This window comes from Myxocyprinus asiaticus, chromosome 39, assembly GCF_019703515.2.
Source record: "Myxocyprinus asiaticus isolate MX2 ecotype Aquarium Trade chromosome 39, UBuf_Myxa_2, whole genome shotgun sequence".
In the NCBI taxonomy this organism is placed as follows: domain Eukaryota; kingdom Metazoa; phylum Chordata; class Actinopteri; order Cypriniformes; family Catostomidae; genus Myxocyprinus; species Myxocyprinus asiaticus.
This window is the reverse complement of record NC_059382.1, coordinates 38,757,201-38,777,940: the sequence shown is the minus strand read 5'-3', so window position 1 is coordinate 38,777,940 and position 20,740 is coordinate 38,757,201.

Sequence of the window (20,740 nt, the reverse complement as noted above, 5' to 3'; positions counted from 1 at the left end):
CATTCGCGCAGTCTGACCGAAGCAAAGTGGGCGCGTTTATTCATGCGATTAACAGAAAGTGAAGCGCTACCTGCTCGTGATGTGCAAATGGCTTGCACGCGCTGCACGAGTCTGTTGGGTATACTGCAGTCTCATACATTTTAACTTTTTGTTTAGCCACCCATTCAGCTCATGAAAACATGCTGCGTGATCATGAGGAAGGATTACATCAAGATGTTGATTGGAATGCAGGTGCGGAATTTATATAAATAAAATAGTCTACTCCTCTCTCGCTGTTGCTGGCGTGCCAGTGATTGCCCCTCCACGTGCCTAGGTTGCCGACCCCTGATATAGATTGTAGCCCATAATTACATTACTCTGAAAGTGCTCAATTTGTTGACAGTGTTGGAAAAAGTAATTAAGCTCTTAAACACTTCATCATGAGATGGAGACCTTTTTTTAATAGCTTAAACTAGCCTGCTTTAAAAGGAGTCATGACAATCTTTTTTTATAATTTTATTATCTTCCCTGAGGTCTACTGATAATGTTAAGTAATTTTGAACTAAAACAGGTGGGGTCTCCTTTTGAGTTGTAACTTGACACAGTGTCTCTTAAAATTTGCGCACGATACATGACAACGGTCAAAGATGTCTGTCTAGTGCATGTTTATATACAAAAACAATTCAATATAGTCCAGATGGGTCCCCTTTGGTGTTTAAGAATAGTGTTTTGGTGTTCTCTCTCTCTCTCTCTCTCTGTTTAAGAACTAAGCACGAGTTGGCAGGGCAAAGGGTGCGATGATTTAAAGTAGGCGTTGAAGGTTGCAACCATAAATTAGTGAGCCCCCTAGTGATGTAGGGAAGTTGCAGAAGTAGAGAAAGAGGCATTTTTGCAGTTTAGTGTCAATAAATTATTTTATTGCACTGGGGATTAAGTTTTGAGTTCTGAAATTTACAGTATGTTTTTATAGTAGAATGACCTCTTATATGTCAAAATATGATTTTGATTCCGCATGACATGGCCCCTTTACCCTAACAAAAAATCCCTACAGGAATCCTGCAGGATTTTTTATTTTATCTGCAGGATGTTTGCAGGTAACCTGCAGGAATGATGAAATCCCGCAGCACACATGGACAAACTGTGCAGAATATTCCCACAAGGTTTAGAATGGAACTTTAAAACCACAGAGACATGCAGAAATAGCCAGCACACTTCCTGCACAGGAGAAACATCCTGCGGGATTTTGCCATTTCTATAGGACAACTGCAAACCTCCTGCAGGAATAAAATAATCAATCCTTCAGGACACCCATTTATTTCCTGCAAGAAAAATACAGGATACTAGGAGGACACAGCACTGATGTAATATTTAAGTATAGAAACAATATTTTCATTTTAATGCAAAATTAAATAACTGTAATAACATGTATTGACACTATATATAAAAGTAACTAACTGTCTTTTCAAACACCAAGACAAATATTTGCTTTAAATGGTGTCTCTTCTTAAATTCTTTGTTGTTTTAAACAAATGTTTTACTATTTTTAAAACAAATATTGGAAATGGCATATTGTGTTAGAGTATGCAGTATAAGATACACTGTATTGTTTATCCATAGAATTAAAATGATCCATTTTATTCAGCATCAGACTATATAGCCCGTTTATCTATTTACATTGGTACATACGTGTTGACATCTGTTATGTCAGTCAACGTATGCATGCGAGTTTAACAGACACAGGACGCTTCTTGTCAGTTTTCGCCCTTCAGGTATGATGATCATTTATTTAATCTTGATAAAGTATACACAGGGCTGGGGGGGTTACTTTTAAAATGTAATCCGTAACACATACTGATTACTTGGTACAAATGTAATCAATATCTTAATCCCATTCCCTCAATAAGAAAATAATGTAATCAGATTACTTTAGTTATATTTTGATTGCCTCAAGATCGCATATGTGAAAAGTGAAAAGCAATATGTTCTCGACGACTTTTAATCATGCCTTCTGAATGCAAACAAACTGTGTTTGAGTAATGTAGCTATTATGTATAAGAAAGAAGAAAAAAAAAACATGAAAAACAGGGACAGTGCCTCCTTATTAGGAAAACAATATTAAAATGTAGAACTCAGCATTTTTAACCAAATCAGGTGAGTCCTCTATATTTGACAGAAAATGGTTTATTTTCTCATCAAGCAAATACAGTTAGAACAGATGCACTGAATTATGTATTGTTTAGCATTAAAAAAATCTGACAGGATACACCTCAGATTCAAAAACACTACCTAGTATTGCAGTTAGCATGTAGACTAATTGGCACTGACCATTCATTAACTTCTGACTGCAATAGTTAGATCGCAGGTTATCTTCATCATTATCATTACTGTTATTAATAATGCAGTGCCTCAAGCGTCTGTCCTCTGGTTGCTCACGATCTACAGTCAAACATCACCAGATAACGTTTATGGGTGATTCTATGTTTGTGTTTATGGAAGATTTTAATGACAACAAAAAATAAAATATTGTTTTATAGAATAGATTGAAGTAGATTTAAACCTTTTTTGGTGTCCTGATTTACTTATTCCTACTTTCTATGAGTTTTAAAATGTCACATTTGCCAGCATTTCTACCTCACCCATACTTTTGAACTTTTCTCAACAATATATTTATAATAAGTATCAAAATCAGATAAATTATCCATTGTACTTTTCCCCTAAGAACATAACATCTTCAATTCATTTGGTATTCAGGTGTACAATTTGGAGTTTTTTGACAAAGAAAAAAGAAATTACTGTTCTCATGACAACATGAACGCATTTCAGAGAACAATTTTAGAGTTTCAACTGATGTTAAGATGGAAATGAGAAGTCACAAAGTTTCAACAGTAGGCTTCACATGTACTAGAATACTGGCCATTTGCCGGGGGGAGTGGTCGTTTCTCCACTTCTATTACTGCTCCCACGAAAACTATCGACAGACGGTTGGATGGTGAAATTAGGGAACACTTATGACTAATTTTAGCTATTCAGCTAATGACATTTTTGTTTGGGTCTTACCATTAAATGCTTCTTTAAATTATATTTCGGGTCCTTGGAAAATCACTGCATCTTCACAACCGCAAGGTAGCCTCTAAATTGCACTGAACTGTAATGTTTCCCTTTTTTCCATTCAAGAGACAAGAATGTCGGAATTTCCACAAAATAATTATATATCTCCAGTGACCATTGCGATGAAACAGCCCTTAAAAGGTGCATTCAGTAATTTGTGGCTAATTTAAAAAGTTTTACACATTAACAAATGAATTGTGTTTTTGTGAAGAGTGATCTGAATGGTGTACACCCACATGAGATGAAGACTGTACTCATAATAGTTTTCCATTAAAAGTGTTTTTATTATACATGGTGTGGATCACCCCCTTCGGTGTGTTTTGCCATGTTGAAATTACACGGTCTGCTGTGTTTCACTAAACGTCTCATTGGCTGCCGCCTACGTAGATACACTTGGCTATGCTTAGCGCAGTGTTGTTTGGTGATGCGAAGAGCAAAAAGAACACAATGGAACATACTTATTATCATGCTTTAGAAGCAGCGACAACAGGAGATGCAGTAGCTGTACTGACGAAGAACTGAAAAGGATCAGAAGTAAGAAGACAGAAAGACCGGCAAAGGCAAAAAACTAGAGTAAACAGTGGTACGGCATACACAAGGTGGAAAGATTTGCTATGAGAAAAACATTAGTGATGCTGATGTTGCTTCTTTTTTGTTGGACAGGTAAGATGTTATTAATTGTTTAGACCACTTTCTAAAATAGTATCAAATACAGTATTCATGGACATGCTAAATTTGATCAAAAACAATACTAATCTTTCCTTTACCATAACATTGTTATAAGCGTACGCATGCTTTTGCATACATACCAGCTACACATCTGTATTTAGGGAGAGTTACTAGCATAAACATGTTTAAAACCAATTAAGAATCAAGGCAGCAACATAAATACTTTATATGTTTTTATATAAACTCAAATTCCAAACACAACACTCAACATTCATCAATAGCAAAACCAGAAAACTTGAAGAAAAAAAAGTAACACGTATAGAGTTCAGATGTAATCGAATTGCTGAGGTGAACCAATCAGTCTTTTCAAATATGAAGTTCTACTTTGTTTGGAAGAGGGTGAGAAGGTGAGAGTCCGGTGAGTAAGTGTCTTATCTGTGATTAGGAGATCCAGCGATGATAATACGATGAGGTGGTTGTTGGTGAACAAACTTCTAATAGTTCCATTTAAGGTGAAAAGTGCGTGCTCTTTCAGATGAGTGTTGTAATGCAGCGTTCATAAAGTTACATCCTTACATCCATCTTGTGAATTATTATCCGCACAGGATCCACAATGTTGATGCAGCGTTGTATTAAGCATATAGTGCTAACATAAAGAAAGTCCTTCTACAAAAATACAACTGAACTCAAATGACTCTTCTAGCTTGAAGCAAACAAGTCCAAACATCCGAATAATTACAAATACAAGGTCTCAGTCACATTACAAATAAATCTTAAGCATGATACATTTCACAAACAATAAAAGAGAATAACATCTTACTTAATGTTGAACTTGAAACAGCACGTTTTTCAACAAGGACTTTTGTTTTTAGCACAGAGCAGGTGAGACATGCTTCCGCAACTCTAGCCATGCTAACCTCCTTCTTCTTCTTCTTCTTCTTCTTTAGGTTTTATGGCAGGTTGCGAACCAACTTAATAGGTGCATACCACCACCTTCTGTGATGGAGTGTGAAGATAATGAAATCTATATTTCTCCCTATATCCTATATTTTAATCCACTGCTCCTAATAAATCTCATTATTGCATTCATTTGTTTCCCTGCATTTGGACCATCATTTAAGATATTGCTTATTATGAATTCTTGACTTCCTAAGGTGTGTAATTCTTCCTTAAGACTACTCCTTTCTCTTTCATATGCAGGACATACCATCAACACATGTTCTACTGTCTCCTCTATTGCACAAACTTCACATAAACCTGTCTTATGTTTCCCTATGATGTGTAATGTATAGTTAAGATTTGAATGTCCTGTTCTTAGATGTGTGACTATAACTTGTTCCAATCTACTTATGTTATGAATGATTAATGCTCCTTTGTACCTTATGATAATGTCTTCCTGTTTGACATGAATCCCAGTAAGTCTGCCATTCCCTATTGCATGCTTCCAATACCAAATGTTTCCCTTCTGATCTGCTAAGTGAAATATTTATACTTGGTTCATCCATCCTTAATGATTCTTTAACCATTTTGTCTGCTTCTTCATTGCCTTGAATTCCCACATGTGCTCCTACCCACATGAAATGAATTGTTATTCCTATGTTTTAGACTGTATAATGCAATCATGATTTCTATTAAAATGTCACTTCTATTTGTTTGATTTGACTGTAAACTCATAAGAACCGTCATTGAGTCAGAACATATTATTACTTTATCTGCTCTTCATAAATCCAATCTAGTGCCATTAAGATTGCTATCATATCTGCAGTGTATACAGATGTACCATCTGTTATTCTTCCAAACTTCCTTACTTCAAACTCTGGAACATAAAAAGCTGCCCCTGTCCTTCCAGATTCTTGGTTCTTTGAGCCATCTGTGTATACTTGAAGAAATGAATAATGCATACTTTTTATATATTCTTTTACATATGTTTTTGTCTTAACTCCATCCCATTTTTCCTTAATTCTTTCATGTAGCTTTAAATCAATTCCAGGTTGTGTGAATAACCAAGGTGGTATCGGAGGTATTGCAACTACTGGAGCAAATTACTTTGTATCTAGACCATTTTCATTAGCCCCTTTCTTTATTTTCCATGCAAAGCCTTTACCTGATGTATTTATTGTTTCCCAACTTTCAGCAAGTACTCCCCTTACTGGATGATCATTGTTTTGTCCCTGAAGATTAATCCAGTATGCCATAGCTAGTTTCTCTCTTCTTATATACAGTAGCATTTCTGATATTTCCACCTGTAATGCTGCAATTGGTGTAGTTTTAACTGCTCCTAAAATGAGTCTTAATGCTTTAGCTTGCATGATATCTAGTTTCTTTAGCATAGTTGCAGATGCAGATTCATATACAATACAACCATAGTCTAGTACTGATTGCATAAGTCCAACATATATACCCTTTAATGATTTTGTGTCTGCACCCCAGTCTTGTCCTGCTACCCCTGTCATTAATTTAATACTTTACTACATTTCTTTATAATATAATCTATATTGCTAACTTCCTCTACTCCACACCTAGCTTTATACGAACTTTGTGGCACTCTAACACCCCTAGTGGTGTGGAATAGTATTACAGCCTGAATACAAACTGGTAACAGGCTTGTGTCTGTTACACTGTATCACTAGATAATTTAGGTTTATTTCACGCTAAGCAGTTCTCTAATAAAGGTAATAACTGTCTTTAGAAATAATGTGAAACGTAGACAGTCTCCAAAGATTACTGATATGAGGGACAATAATAATCTGTCCTTAACTGTAGAAGTCTGTTTGCTTGAATTCTGAGGCAAAGTAATTATATTATAGTAGTAATAAATAACTTTAGAAATTACCTCAATCTCTGACATTTTCCAGATGCAAATGATATTCCAAAGCTGGCGGGGGCAGCAGAGACGATCATGCTTATCCACATTGATAGATGGCAGTACAGCGTCTAACACCACTGCCGTATCGGTACTTAAAGTACACGAAGAAGAGCAATGCTAACACTAGTTAGAGAACTACTAATACCCCTTTAATGGTTTGACCTCGTTTGCCTCGAGAGCACAGTGTTGATGTGAGACAGGTGTTATTTGTGCATGCAACAGTAAGTGGTGCCAGATTCACGTGTCACGAGAGAGAACCACAAGAGATCTCAAGCATGCATCTGATCATATCTGTATTCTGTACTAAAGCAAGCAGCAGTCTTTATCATTTTATGTCAGGAGGATCTTTTGTTTTACTTTGTTTTTGTTTTTGTTTTTTTGTTATAAATTAAAAATTATAATCCTATTAGTAATCCCAATTTTCACCAAATGTAACTGTAATCTGAATACGGTTTTTATGTAACTGTAACGGATTACAGTTACACAATTTTTGTATCCTGATTACGTAACACTGTTAAAGGTAATTTACTCCCCAAGCCTAAGTATACATTAGTGATGTGTGATTGTTTGTTAAATATGTAAAGTAAAATATGTGAATGTGTACTTTTGCGTAGTTAAATCCGTTACAGGGTTAACAAAGGCTGACAACTTTACGTTTGAAATATCAAAACCAATTAAGACTTGACATTTGAAAAAAGCCTTATATTGTTAACAAAATTCATTTGTTTTATGCATTTTCAATGGTTGTAATTGATGTTAAAATACTTTTGATTACCTCAGAAAATAATTTGGAGCAAATTTGGATATGAAAGAGCATGAGGTAATCTATAGAGGATCGTCAAAGCCAGAAAAAAACAGTGAGAAGGTAAATTATACGTAAGTTTTGTTTCATTATTTATTTCATTATTACATGTTTTAGCTAACTGTTTGATATAATTATCTTCCATTTTAAGGTAAGAATAATGTAGAAATAGTGAAGGTGACGCTTTATTGTCTTGTCTGTACCATTAAAGCCGTTGCTTCTCGTCTCGCTGTTATCACCGGCTCGCGTCATAATAGTGTCACGTGTTTCAGACGCGTCAAGAGACTGTTGTGTTCTGTTCCATTTTGTTGCACTCCGAATCGGTTTTTGAACGCAAACGTATCCTGTGTGTACTTATTGTTTAATGGTGCATACCAGACTACAGAGCTTCACCTCTAGACTATTTTGTGTATATCATTCTAACCTCTTATCCCCTTTTTGTTGTGCTGTGTTGAAATGTCTTGTAGTGATGGGTCGTTCATTTTGAATGAATCTTTTATGTGACTCAGAAGAACGAGTAGTCTCAGAGAGTGATTGGTTCATTTTGTGTTGGCCGTGCATATGCATTGCGCAACCTCCATTCTTTACGTGAAAACCGCATAGGCGCTGTACAGGAAACAGAATTATTAGTTCACCTTTTGGTCAGAGTCGTTCGTTCTTTTGTCATGTGACAGCCGTATATGCTATGCACATGTGGCTGTCATGTGACAAAAGAACGAACGACTCGGACAAGAAGATTCCAGAGGTGAACTAATCATTTATGTTTCTCATTATTTGTCCTTGGCTGCATTATACATGTTTCCTTATTGTGACTATAATCAAAGTTTGCGTAAGTAGACGTGTTGGGGGGGATTTGGCTATTGAAAATGTAACATTTTAATTTAATTCTGCTCAAATGAACGAAATGACTTGAATAAAGATTCGTTCATTTTGCTGAAAGAGACTCAAAGATACAAGTCAGTAAAATGATCCGACCTTCTCATCACTAATGTCTTGTGTTTTTGATTAGATGTTGGGCTCTCAGCCACACCAATATGGACAAGATGGCAGATTGTGAATCTCATGGAAAAAGGTAATGTTATGAGCTGTTATGAAGTGTATAATTGACATGTCCAAAAATACCCTTCCCACTACCTGAATGCTATATACAGTATATATATATATATATATATATATATATATATATATATATATATATATATATATATACAGTTGAAGTCAGAATTTTACACACACCTTATCTAAATACATTTAAACTCATTTTATTCCACAATTCCTGACATTTAATCGTGATAAACTTTCCTTGTCTTAGGTCAGTTAGGATCACTACTTTATTTTAAGAATATGAAATGTCAGAATAATAGTAGAAAGAATGATTTATTTCAGCTTTTATTTCTTTCATCACATTCCCAGTGGGTCAGAATTTTACATACATTTTGTTAGTATTTGGTAGCATTGCCTTTAAATTGTTTAACTTGGGTCAAACGTTTTGGGTAGCCTTCCACAAGCTTCTCACAATAAGTTGCTGGAATTTTGGCCCATTCCTCCAGACAGAACTGGTGTAACTGTGTCAGGTTTGTAGGCCTCCTTACTCGCGCATGCTTTTTCAGTTCTGTCCACAAATTTTCTATTGGATTGAGGTCAGGGCTTTGTGATGGCCACTCCAATACCTTGACTTTGTTGTCCTTAAGCCATTTTGCCACAACTTTGGAGGTATGCTTGGGGTCATTGTCCATTTGGAAGACCCATTTGCGACCGAGCTTAAACTTTCTGGCTGATGTCTTGAGATGTTGCTTCAATATATCCACATAATTTTCCTTCCTCATGATGCCATCTAAATTTATTTGGTGAAATGCACCAGTCCCTCCTGCAACAAAGCCCCCCCACAACATGATGCTGCCACCCCCATACTTAACGGTTGGGATGGTGTTCTTTGGCTTGCAAATCTCACCCTTTTTCCTCCAAACATAACGATGGTCATTATGGCCATACAGTTAAATTTTTGTTTCATTAGACCAGAGGACGTTTCTCCAAAAAGTAAGATCTTTGTCCCCATGTGCACTTGCAAACTGTAGTCTGGCTTTTTTATGACGGTTTTGGAGCAGTGTCTTCTTCCTTGATGAGTAGCCTTTCAGGTTAATTTGATATAGGACTCGTTTTACTGTGGATATAGATTCTTGTCTTCCTGTTTCCTCCAGCATCTTCACAAGGTCCTTTGCTGTTGTTCTGGGATTGATTTGCACTTTTCGCCCCAAACTACGTTCATCTCTAGGAGACAGAATGCCAATGAAGAGGGCATTGCAATAGTCAAGACGTGAGGATATAAATGCATGAACCAGTGTTTCGGCATCTTTGAGACTGATAAAGGGACGAAGGCGAGCAATGCGGCGAAGGTGAAAGAAGGCAATTTTAGATACAGATTTAATATGAGCTTCAAAAGTGAGGGAGGGATCAAAGATGATACCTACATTTTTTACAGTATTGAATGGTTTAATGAAAGTGCCATCAATTTCACAACCAAAGTCATAGGAATTTTTTTTGTAAGTGTTGGTGTTCCAATAATAATGATCTCAGATATCCATGTTCAATTTTAGGAAGTTGGAGTTTTTATTTCATTTACACATGTTGATAGTGGACCGGTCTGGAGAGTGGGAGCAGATCTACAAGCTGTACATATTTGAATGTCATCAGCATAACGGCGACACTCATTATTAATAGTCAGGGTATTAATTATCACGAATTTGATTTGTTGTGTTGTAGTCCAACCACATTGGGCTGTTGTGCATTTCCGCCATCGCGGGTGAGATCAGCAAACTGAGTGATAAACTAACAACTGCTTTCTCTCCCACGATCGCGAAATCGGCTTTGGGGCCGTCACTTAATTCTCTCTCTCTCTCGTACTAACTACACACACACACACACACACACGCGACCCCTCACAAACATTCTGGCACACATTTTTGGCTAGTAGATAGCTTCGTGATAAAGCTCAGCTTTGTCCCTAAGCTATCGTACAAGCGGATAAATGCGGTAACTGCCATTGACTGGTTTCTCTTCGTCCACATTCGCGGCCATATTCTCTGGCCAGAAGTCTTGCGTGACATAATCTCCACGAGAGTCACGTCTGCCATTTTGTGCACGTCCCTCCTTACACACACACACACACTCCCTCGTGTGTTATAGGATTATTTTGATTTCCATATCTAATCATATCACTGTTTAGTTTGTAGTTATAAGTCGGAAGTTTATTGACTGCATTGTATTAATTATTAATTGATATTACTGCATAAATAAACTTTGTTATATTACAAAGAGAAGTGTTTTGGTTTGTTTTGCATATACCTGTGTCATGCTGACGGGATGTCAGCGCTCGGATTCAAGCCTTCATTCATTGTTTTTTTCCCGAAAATCGATATTCTTCGGATGTCGATTTTCCTAAGAAAACAATCTAATATTGAGACTGTTATACTATCTGGTTATTAGTCCCTGATTCCAGGGTAGTGCCCCGTCAATGTTAATCCTTATTAATATTCTATTGATTTTTGATAATTGATAATTATCTTTGATAATTATTAATTATTGCTAATAACCAAACCCGCTCCTAAACGTAGCGCACTACATTTACTGGAGTCCCATATGAGGTTTTAATGAGTTAGAGTCAATTAATTAATTTACATATTAATTAATAACTAAAGAAATAATTATTAATTATTTCTGATAGTAACACTGATCTAAACAACCAGTAAAGCTCTACAGTGCAAGTGGCATTGGTCAAGGGAGAGTCTTCTTACAGCCACCATCACCCAACCTCTCCAGTGCATACTTTAAATATTTGGACAAGGTCTCCATTATTTTTGTTTGTGTTGTTTTGAATGTGCTGATGACAGCATCTAAAGAGGAAAAACAAACCACAGGTTAGATCATCTTCAAAAATGCTGTACATTTCAGCCCATGGATAAAAAATCCTGTGGGTTGTTGCCAACCATTTTCCAAAGCTGTTTAATTAGGATCACATTTAGGTCACACTTTGTATGTTAAGAAACGCAAAGTGTGCAAACTCTCTTGATCTGTGAAGCCAGAAAACCACTTTGCTGTTGCTAGGTAACCACACTCCACTCAAGTATGTCCCTTGGCCAGCATCTTCAACAGCATTTTAGCAAATTTCATGAAAACTTTGCCTATTCAAATTTTGGGCCAATAATAGATCAGAGGACACTTGTGTGAGAAGTTCAAAAGTAATGATAGACTGACAACCAGCTGATGTAGTGTGCTTTTTCCATACTGCATGTCAAATTAGGACCATATTCTTCTCACAGCACACCAAAAATGAGGATAACCAAGAAACCCGTCTAACCTATTTGACTGCATGTATTAATGATAGAATTGGCTTTTCATCCAAATGTATGCACTTATGACCACTAGAAGTAAAAGAGGCACAAAAATGAATGAAAAGACAGTCATAACATAGTGATGTAACTTCAACATAACTTGATGAGAAATTACAATTTGGGACTAATTTCATGTCATTTGGATAAGCACAACCTGAATTATTACAAACAACAACAAAAAACTCAATGGACACAAATGTCCTTAGGAGTTGTCCTCTTGCTCCTATTTTCAATTAATATTTTTTAAACTTACTACAGATGGTCTGGCAAAGCAGAGACTGAGAAAATGGCACCTTCCCACATTTCCCATTCAAACTCATCAGGGCCATCATGCCATTTGAGAGAGTTCTGAAAAACACAAACATATTAAAGTTTGAAATGTTGAATGTAATAAACCCACACAAAACCATATAGGCCAACAACAGTAACTGTGCAACAGAAAAAACGGCATATGAATACAAGCTTTGTATGTGCATCAAATAATCAAAGATAAAATGTTAAATATGCATCAACGCTTAATCAGTAACAATTAACTGAATAAGCAGCAATACAATAAATACGGGTACTTAGGGGCAGTTTTTGTTTTTTGAGCACGTAAAAATGACGCTTAGAATAAGCAGCAGAATTTCCCATAGGGCGTTGAAGTTGGCCGCTAATAATGTTAGCTACAGTTACACATACACTTTGGCTGTCTTTGGAAACTTGTCCTAGCAATTAACATTAGCGGCTAAATTAGCCATCTATACACTTTAGGTCCCTATGCAGAAAAAAAAAAACAAGCAAATTAGCAGTTAAATTAGCGACCTAACGTTACACATGATACAATTTGGCTCCCTGGAAATCGCACTAGCAACTGCAAAAGTGCGAGCTGACTTTAAAGTGCCAAAAGTAAGCGACATAAATGTCGAGACGCACATTGTTTGTTACCTGGCCCTACGTTAACTAGTTCAGCAATCTGTGCCGTTAGCATTTAACTTACCAGGCACTGGTATGATGCGTTTTAGTCATATCAGTTTTATATATATGAAATAACAATATGCCTTTCGAATGACTTTAACACCTTTAAAAGTTGTGGCATAAAATGTAATTTCTCTGCTGCTCTCTCGTCATCCATCTGGCAATGGTATGTGGCATGCAGAGCTGTTACACTGTCTACAGTCTCGTGAGATTACCTAACCACTTGGGTCTGTATGGGTCTGGATCATAGACTATGATCTAGACCACTGTTTGTATGGTCTGGATGGAACAGAAAAAAATGGAGTTGATAATATTATATCATTTATGTGATATATCTATATTTTATCTAAAAATATAAGATAATTAGAGTGAAGTATAATATATAATTATTATATATACATTATTATTATTATTATATTTTTACATGAAATTATTATAATTATATTTAACATAAATTCTTAGGTCTTATGATCAAAATATAATAAAAATGCTAATAAAATAATAATGATCATAATAATAATTTAAAAGGCAGATATTTCTTTTGTATTTTGTTAAAGACATCATGTTGATTCAACGTACAGATCTTGTTAAAATGTCAACGTTGATTTATAAGTATTTTCTTATCCTTTTTACAACCATTTAGCATAAAACATTGTTTCAAGGTTTTTTTCAACGTTGAAACAATAACTGACATTATTTCAACCACATTTCAACGCTTAAGGTCGGTCACGTGCCGGCAGGGATATCTAGGCTACACCATACAGTATATGCACACTTCTTTCTTCGTGTTGGTATTTGGATCATTTCTGCACTAAAGCGGCTTCTGGCTTCCTGGTTGAATGGATAACATACTATATTCAGTCCCACCAGGATTTCACGGCACTATTTCCTGATTTTTGCAGCCCAAAATGACAGAATTTGATGCAGCTTTTCTACAATTTTGTGATGCAATTTGTGGCAATTTTTGGGGTTGTTTTGCAGTGAAAACTCAGAAATCATCATTATATACCTCTGTAATTGTGTTAGTTACATTGTAAATGCAATTATGTGTACATATTTTAGTGCACAATAACTTAATATGCTGTTAGCAGGCAAAAAAAAAAAAAAAAAAAAGAAAAGAAAGAAAAAAGAATTACACACACACACACACACACACACACACACACACACACAATACACACATTTAGGTGAATCTTGTGGATATTGGAAGACCATTAATTATTTTTTATTACAATTTTCTGCTTCAGACAATGCAAGAAAACTTAAGGTTAAAATAGACCTGCAGTTTATCTGCTAACAAAAAAACACAAATGAGGATTAAATAATTACACCTGTTGCAATTATTACATTGTCTGATTTATGGCCATACAAATAAATACAATTAGAGTTCATATATTTGAGAATTTATGTACAAATTTAAATACCACAAGTGTTTCAAAATTTTTGTCATATTTTTAAATATGTTGCATACATGTATGTGATCAGTAAAAAACATTTATGAACGTTTATTTTCAGCAAAGTGTTCAGCATAAATTGCTATTTTTAGATTCATAGCCTACTGATTTAAGCAATTCAAATTCTAATCACACAACTATTGGGGTTATATTATCATATAATATAAATATATATAATTATTTTATTTATTTTTTTATATTGCCTTAGTCTTTCTTTACGGATGGCCCAGACACAGAGACTACAAGAGTGCAATTTGAAAGAAATTCCAAATGCAGTTTATTGTGCTACTCCAGTCTCAATTAATTATTAACAGAAAAAGAAAAAAAAAAGTGGTACACAATACGGGACTTTAAAATATAAAGAAGCCCGAAATACACTTGGGACTCTTATTTTGAAATGTCTGCACTCCCAGATGTGAGGACACTGGCGGCTGATTCGCTGAGAAAGTGAATCTGATTCAAACTAATAACCTGAGCTCCTGAGTTCAAACCCTCATTTCTTTTCGGGTGATTCATGAAAAAGATCCGGTTCAGAAGAGTCATTTGTTCACGACTCTCTCGTGCTGGTTTTGTTGTTGTTGCGTGCGGTGCAGCGAACTTGTCAGAAACAGAACGGGTAAAAAGCGGCGCGAGACACACTGGTGGTGCGCACTCTAAAGATGTATTCAGTAACTCACAAGATGATATCTGACGAAACCGCATATGAACGCACACAACCCGACTGTCGCCAATGGCGACTAGATGTTAAATTATTGTCGCAATCAACCATTTTAGTCGCAGTCTGGAGCAGGGCCAGCGCTACCTATTGGCAGAGTAGGAAATTGCCCCGTGCTTGTAGGCGGGGCCTCCATAACCGTAACGTCCCTATACGCTAGTCCACCAATCAAGACAGGCAGCAAAAGTCTACGCTCTTTGTCCATTGGATATAGATGAATTGTCACTCACCTATAGTGAAACCAATTAATGTCACCGTTTCAATGTGGGTCACACCCTCTGAATGTTTGAAGAGATAGAGAAGGATGAACAAAATGCAAAAATGCAACTTTTCTGCAGCTGACTGACTTTAAGTCAGTGACTTATGATGGCACCGAAACGAACACATCATTCGGGGGCTGCTAAGCGAAAGGCTAAACAGGCACGCAAAGAAAGTGCAGCTCGTGATGCAGGTATGTGAGTTGTCATCATTTATTTTGGAGTGATTGTAAAGTATTCTAAAAATAAACTGGGCCATTTTTGATCAGCGTCATGTCGAGTCCTAAAGAGCGCGAGCGCCGTCGATGCGTCGAGACTGTCAGACACTTTGAATTCACGCATTCAATGACATTGCGTCGGAAGCTGACTAGCTAAATACTAAAGTAAAAGAAAAGAAGTCTGTATTCAGAGTCAAAGAGCAAACACACTAGAGCATTTTTTAATGTCTCAAAAAAAGTACCTCAACTGTCTGTATATCGTCTAAATTCCGCTGAATTTTACATTACTGCTCTAACATAATACTTCATTTTAGTTTTCAAATCATAAATACTGTTGTTATTTATTGAAAAATAAGCATACAATTTCTGCTTAGTAGTTTGTTTCTTTCACTTCCACTAGCAGTTGATTTGTGTATATAGTGCATATTTAAGGTATTGCACTGCAATACATAATATGACTATGTCTATAGTCTATAGTGGTTCAATTGGAGGGAAATCCTGTACATACCCAGCTAGGGAAAAATGATAAAGGCACCGATGTTCATTTACTGAAGTGATGTCCGGGAAGTGTTCATCTGTAAATATATTTGTTGTCAATATAATGTTGTCTTGTATTAATTTTATTTTATTTATTTATTTTTTACTGTATAGAGTAGGCAAAACTGTTTGTTATCCCAAATAGTGGGTGGGTGTGTTACTGTAAATAAATTACTGAACAAATTACTGCAAAAAAAAAAAAAAAAAAAATCATGGCTGCCTTAAGATTTTTAGTCAGTGTGGCTTTATGAGTAATTTCTAATTAAATAAATACAAACTGACTTAAAAGTTTAATCAAGTTAAATTAACATTTTAAAGTAATGGGAAAAAACATGTCATAACTTACTGTACATATTATGATTTACAGTGTAGAAAAACCAATGTAGCCTATCTAATTGTTTTAAACACTACCTGTTGTAGGATCAATGATGAGGATTTTAAAGACCAGTGGTGAGTCAGAAGAACTACAGGGGAAAAAGAGTGAAGATCCAGAGAATGATTGTGAGGTAGAACATCAACTCAGCAAAGAGAGTGAAGGGCCAGAGAGTAGCCATGAGGTCGAAGGCAACAGCAGTGAGAGACTGGAAGTCATTGAGTCTGGAGGAGACAATGCCACACCTGGAACATCAACAAAAAGTGAAATAGGAAGCACAGTACCCGAAGCTACCTATTGATCCAGCCTTGTGGCCTGACACAATTTCGCAAAGTTTCAGAGCAGAGGCAGTGGGAAGAGGACCATTTAAAGTCAAAGAAAGTTATGTTTTTCCAAAAAACACAGATGGACGAGCTTTCCACACAGTCTGTTTTATAGAAGAATGCCTAATGGTGAAAGAGTCAAAAGATCATGGTTGTCATATTCAGAAGTGAATGATGCAGTCTTTTACTACAGCTGCAAACTTTTCTCTACCCAAGTATTTAAGCTCATTAAAGGAGGATTAAAAGACTGGAAGAACATCCACACCATCCTGCGCAGCCATGAGAACAGATCTGAGCATATAAGCACCATGCAGAAGTGTAGGGAATTAGAGTTGCAGTCTACAACAGGTCAAACCATAGACCAGAGATAGATGACCCTCTTGGAGGAAGAAAGACAGAGGTGGCGAAATGTTCTCATAAGACTGTTAGCAATTATACAGTCTCTTGCTGAGAGGAATCTTGGATTTAGGGGATCCACAGACAAACTCAATGTTTCTGATAATGGTCATTTCCTAAAGGAAGTGGAGCTCCTGGCAAAGTTTGATCCAGTCATGCAGGAGCACTTGGCAAAGATGGCAGTACACAGTACTTGGGGAAAGACATACAAAATGAGCTACTGAATCTGATGAGCAGTCAACTGACCAAAGAAATAGTTGCAAAAATCCACACTGCAAAGTACCTTTCAATCATCCTTGATTGTACACCAGACATTAGCCACCAGGAACAGATGTCTGTCATTATATGCATTGCGGAACTACAGCCAGAGCCAAAAATAAAAAAGCATTTCCTGGGATTCTTGGTTGTTTAAGAGACAACTGGCAAAAATTGTGAATGGTAATCCTAAATAGGCTGAAGGACCTTCAGATTGACTTGATGGATTGTCGAGGTCAGTCATATGACAATGTCTCCAATATGAAGGGCAAGAGGCAAGGTGTACAAGCCAGGCTTCTTGAAAAGAACCCAAGAGCCCTGTTTGTCCCATGTGGGGCACACACATTAAACCTGGTTCTGGCAGATGCTGCAAGAGCTTCAAGGGATGCCATTGGATTCTTTGGACATCTGCAGAAACTATTCAGCTTCTTTTCAAGATCCACTCAGAGATGGTCTATTTTGAAAAAATATGTGGACCTCACTTTTAAACCATGGAGTGACTCAAGGTGGGAGGGCAGATTACAAAGTGTTCAGGCTGTCAGGTTCCAGCTTGCCCAAATCAGGGAAGCACTTGTAGAAGTACGAAAGAGTTTGTCTGACCCTGTTTCTAAAGTGGAGGCCCAAGCTCTTGCTGAAGAATTGGGGTCTTATAGCTTTTTGATTTGTTCTGTTGTGTGGTGTGACATTCTGACACTTGTCAACCAGGTCAATAAGCTTTTCCAGTCATCCTCTATGCAATTGGATGTTGCTTCAAACCTGATTTCTTCCACCAAAGCAGCACTCTCACAGTATAGGGCCTCTGGATCCTAAGCAACTGCAAAGGATCTCTGTGAGGAAATGAACATAGAGACAGTTCTCATACAGAAAAGACTACGTAACACCAGGAAGCAATTCTCTTATGAGGCTGCTGATGAGCCTCTGACTGACACAATGCTGAACCTGCAAGTGAAATTGTTTAACTGTTGTGGATGTAGCACTTCATTTTCTTGAGGAGAGATTTCAGACCATGGAAAATGTCAGGGACACTTTTGGTATCCTTTTGAATTTTAATGGTGTTGCAACCATGTCAAGAGCTACAGTGAAGAAATGCTGTGAAGACACTGAGAAGGCGCTCAGCAAGGAAGGAATGGAAATGGCAGAGGAGATCCTCAACCTTCCACCATTACCGTCAAAAAACACAGCCATGGAGCTTCTGAAATTTCTTCACAAAAAGCAACTGCAGGGGATATATCCAAATCTCTGGATTGCTCTCAGAATTGCAGTTACCCTGCCAGTAACCGTAGCAGCTGCCGAGAGAAGTTTCTCAATTGAAGCTTGTAAACAATTACCTGCGCTCCACAATGAATCAGGAATGGCTTTTTGGACTTGCTTTAATCAGCATTAACAGAGAATTCACCCAGAAGATTTCTTATGAAGCAGGTATTGATGACTTTGCTTCAAAAAAATGCAGAAGTGTGCCTCTGTAGGTGGCCATGGCCATGATAGCATCCTTAACAAAGGAAAAAGAGATGGTCCAGATGACCTTTCATTCTTTAATTCTTTTTTAGTGTTTACCTTAGTTAAAGTTTAATTAATATGGACATACAAGTAAAAATATACAAGTATTAATAACAGATGTTGTATAAATAAAACGTTTAGGAATCATATTTGTTTCAAGTGCTTTTTATTTATTCCGAAAGGTGGAGGGAGGAGGGGTGCGGGGGGCCTCCAACATAAATTTTGCCTAGGGCCTCCAAATGTCTAGAACCGGCCCTGGTCTGGAGCCCTGTAAACCTGTTTTTTGTGTCTCATTTGCAGCACGCAGGGTGAAGAGTAAACACTAGCTGTGATGTATATGTGCTGTCTGTGATCCCACCAAGGTTTAGACAATCATTTTGATAGAGATCACAAAACGTGAAGGTGACGAGGCAGCTGTGCATTTGGATATGTTGCGACTGCTTCAAGCTTTCAAGCATTTGTTTTATGTCAAATATGATGGAAAGCGATGGGATTCCTTCAGATTCACGTTTTTTTGCAGAAAATTTGTGGAAATGATAAAAAATTGCAAGCTACCGCAAATAATGCGGAGATTGGTTGAACCTGCTAGAATTCTTGCGATTGCAAAATCTTGTGTAAGGACTGTATATTTAACAGACGACCAGGGACTTCAAGATTATACGAGACACATATTATCGAATGCAGTAAATGTAAACATATATAAACAAAGTGACGGAGCACCCACCGTTGGTACAGTGAGCATCAACAGTTTAACACGATTTCACGTTTAACATGAATACGAGTTCATTTGAACTTTTCGTACATTTAACTTTTATACCTTTGATTTGCTTTTGTTTGGTTCTTTGTTTGCATCTCAAACCATTATGTTATTGTTATTATGCACAATTATGCTGAGTCTAAGTAAACTGCAAATATTCAACTTCATTTTGCTTTAAGTGTATTATGTAAGTTTGCCAAGCTTAAATTCAAATGTCTTGCTTTGGTCTACACTCTGGAAGTGTTCTGTTAACTCTCAAAACTGTAATTACTAAAACTAAAACTGAAACTAAAATATATAAAAAAAGAAATAGAAATGTGTTTACAAAATAAAAACTAAACTAAAAATATCATTAATGAAACTAACTAAAACTAAACTGAAATTTATAGCAAATCGGAAAACTATATAAAATAAAAACTGATTTGAAAATGCAAAACTATAATAACCTTGGTGCAGATTTTAGGGTCCGAGAAGACCTCTAGTGGGGGTACTTGCCCAGTCCTTACTGTGAGAATTCATTTTGGTGGCTCAAACTGATGTAAAAACTTTTGTTATACATTTGGTGTGCTATACAAGTGGCCAACTGGTTCAGAATCTATTTGTATAGGTTTAAACTAATTTAAATGTAATGCTAATTTCATGGTCAAGTTCAGGCATAGTTCATGCAACCTGTAAACTACCATACAGGCAATCAAATCTACACAATAGACAAGTAGCACAAACTAAAAGAAAACAGAAAGGAACAAAACATAGAATGAATGCTTTGCAAGGGCATCCTGAACAACACACTTCAAACAAAAGGAATGGGAAATGGTAACCCTTCAGTATCCAGGAGATGGCAGCCACTGGTACCTTGGAGCAGGTTTAACAGACACAGGCTGACTTCTTCCTCGGGGGGTTAGGCCTGAGGCCACTTTGTGTTGACACAGATGTACTGATATCCTTCTTCTGTCATTGTCAGTTTGACTATTACAATGGTTTCCAAAACCATTGCACCCTTTTATAGAGATTTCTTTTTTTTCCTGCACTCAAAAAACAAAACAAAAAAAGGGTTTAATGGAGCACATGGCACCGCTTTAAGCCAAAAATTATAGCATGAATATTTCTTGTAAGAATGTATTTCATAAAACTCACATTTATAAGAAGTGAAATAACTTCTTAAATTGAAATGTCTGTCATTTTCAACATG